The following is a 3,323-nucleotide window of genomic DNA, read 5'->3' as shown; positions in this document are numbered from 1 at the left end:
CTGTTGAGCTGTTAGGGCCCTCGAGACGAGCCCATCTAACGTCTCAATTCAACAGATGGCTAGAAGCGGGGAGATGTGGCCTCTCAGTGTGGGTGCTGAGTGTTTCCCAGATTATTGGGAACATAGCATTAAAAAAGGAGCTTCAGCCGGGCGCGGTGGCTCAAGCCTGTAATCCCAGCACTTTGGGAGGCCGAGACGGGCGGATCACAAGGTCAGGAGATCGAGACCATCCTGGCTAACACGGTGAAACCCCGTCTCTACTAATAAATACAAAAAACTAGCCGGGCGCAGTGGCGGGCGCCTGTAGTCCCAGCTACTCGGGAGGCTGAGGCAGGAGAATGGCGTGAACCCGGGAGGCGGAGCTTGCAGTGAGCTGAGATCCGGCCACCGCACTCCCGCTTGAGAGGCTTTGCCAGATTATTTAGCAAATAGAATTAAAAAAGGAGCTTCAAAAAGGCCCTTGAGGCCAGGCAAGGTGGCTCACGCCTGTAATCCCAGCACTTAGGGAGGCCGAGACAGGCAGATCACCTGAAGTCAGGAGTTCGAGACCAGTCTGGCCAACACGGTGAAACCCCGTCTCTACTAAAAATGCAGAAAGTAGCCAGGCGTGGTGGCGTATGCCTGTAATCCCAGCTACTCAGGAGGCTGAGGCATGAGAATCGCTTGAAACCAGGAGGTTGCAGCGAGCCAACTGCACTCCAGCCTGGGCGACAGAGCGAGACTCTGTCTCAAAAAACAAAAGCCGTTGAGATGTCAGTTGCCCCGGAAACACAAAGAGACAGTCACGGACTCACTGGTCAAGGGTGGAATGACTAAAAGGCCAGGCACTGTGCCAAGTAGGCACTGGGTCAAGGTGGTGAACAAGTTCCTGCACTCACAGATTTTACGCTCTAGGAGGGAGACAAAAAGTGTTTATGTCAAGCAGTTGCTAACTAAAATGAAAGCAAAGAAAAAGGGAAAAGAGAGAATGCATGTGTGCATGTGAAGGAGCAGAGTATGCAGGTTACACAGTGTTGCATTGGGGTCTCGGGAGGCCTCCCTGATCCAGTGACATCAAAGCACAGACCTAAAGTGAGGTATCTAGCCTTGCTGACAGAGGAAAGAGCAAGTGCGAAGGCCGTGAGGCCAAGTGTGGCTGAAGTAGGACAAGGAGGAAAGACTGAAGAGGACTGTATCCTGAAGGGCTTGTAGGCGGCTGTAAGGCCTTTGTCTTTTCTTTCCAGTAAGGTGGAAACCTCTGGAAAATTTTAAGCAAAGTGACATAATAAAAGGACCCCTATGACTGCAGTGTGAATAAATTCAGAGTGAGGGAGGGCAGGAGCAGGCAGATTAAAAAGAGGCAAGTGCAGTCATCCAGGCAAGAGATGATGAGGATTGCGAAGGGTTAATAGGGTAAATAAAAGAACATGACCCAGGGCGGGTGCGGTGGCTCATGCCTGTAATCCCAGCACTTTGGGAGGTCGAGGTGGGTGGATCATGAGGTCAGGAGTTCAAGACCAGCCTGGCCAAGATGGTGAAACCCCATCTAAACTACAAAAATTAGGCAAATGCGGGAGCAAGCACCTGTGATCCCAGCTACACGGGAGGCTGAGGCAGGAGAATTGCTTGAACCCGGGCGGCAGAGGTTGCAGTGAGCCGAGATCGTGACACTGCACTCCAGCCAAAGAAAAAGAAAAAAAAAGAATATGACCCAGGCAAGTCTCAATCACTTTAAGAGGTTCATTTGCCAAGGTTAAGAACGCACTTGGGGAAAAAGAACACAGAACCACAGAAAAAGCAGCGGTCCATGTTTCTTTTCTGAGAAGAGTCTGGGGAACCTCAATTTTTAAAGGGAAGAAAGGAAAAAAAGCAGGTATAGGGAGGGTAGATAAAAGAGGCAAGCAGTTGCATTCTTCTGAGTCTTTTTTTGTTGATGATGTTGATTTCTTTCATCAAGGTGTTTTGTTTGTTTTGTTTGTTTTGTTTTGTTTTGTTTTTTTGAGACAAAATCTTGCTCTGTTGGCCAGACTGGCGTTCAGTAGCATGATCTGGGCTCATTGCAACCTCTGCCTCCCAGGTTCAAGTGATTCTCCTGCCTCAGCCTCCTGAGTACCTGGGATTACAGGCGCCCACCACCACGCCCTGCTAATTTTTGTATTTTTAGTAGAGATGAGATTTCAGCATGTTGGCCAGGCTGGTCTCAAACTCCCAACCTCAGGTGATCCACCCGCCTCAGCCTCTCAAAGTGCTGGGATTACAGGCTTGAGCCACCACACCTGGCCTTTATCATCAACCTTTATTTTAAGTTCTGGGGTACATGTGCAAGATATGCAGGTTTGTTACACGAGAAAACATGTGTCATGGTGGTTTGTTGCACAGATCAACCCCTTGCCTAGGTATTAGGCCCAGCATCCATTAGCTATTCTTCCTGATGCTCTCCCTCCCCCAACCCCCAACAGGTTCCCGTGTGTGTTGTTTCCCTGCTCCATGTGTCCATGTATCCTCTTCTGAGTCTTTGATTAGTCTTCACGGATGCTTTCTGCTCATGCTCAGTTAATTTGCATTTTCACATAAGATAAAATAATCATAGAGCAGAGGGCAGCAGTCAGATATGTGTTTGTCTCAGGCGAGCAGAGGGATGACTTTTTAGTTTTGTCCTTTGTCCTGTGCTTGTGATGATAAACCATCCATGTACATTGTCAGGGTGAAATTCCACATAACTGTTTTGGTGTAAAGATCTTGGAGGCCCACAAGGAATTTCTTTGTGGGCAAATTGTGAGAGGCCTATGTAGCTTTTTTTTTTTTAGAGACAGTCTCACTGTCGCCCAGGCTGCAATGGTGCGATCTCGGTTCACTGCAACTTCCGCCTCCTGGATTCAAGCAATTCTCCTGCCTCAGCCTTCTGAGTAGCTGGGATTACAAGCACGCGACACAAAGTTAATTTTTATATTTTTAGTAAAGACTGGCTTTTGCCATTACTGACCAGGCTGGTTTCAAACTGCTGACCTCAAGTGATCCACCCACCTTGGCCTCCCAAAGTGCTGGGATTACATGGCCACCACACCTGGCCATCATTATATATTACGGTGTAATAATAATAAAAATAGGCCGGGCCTAATAGAAATAGTCTGGCTAACCTGATGAAACCCCATCTGTACTAAAAATACAAGAAAAGTAGCCGGGCGTGGTGACATGCGCCTGTATTTCCAGCTACTCAGGAGGCTGAGGTAGGAGAGTTGCTTGAACCCGGGAGGTGGAGATTGCAGTGAGCTGAGACCACGCCATTGCACTCCAGCCCGGGCGAAACTCCATCTCAAAAATAAATAAATACATAAATAAATTGA

The sequence above is a fragment of the Papio anubis genome, chromosome 16, assembly GCF_008728515.1.
Source record: "Papio anubis isolate 15944 chromosome 16, Panubis1.0, whole genome shotgun sequence".
NCBI classification, from domain to species: domain Eukaryota; kingdom Metazoa; phylum Chordata; class Mammalia; order Primates; family Cercopithecidae; genus Papio; species Papio anubis.
Note: the sequence above shows the minus strand (reverse complement) of the source record.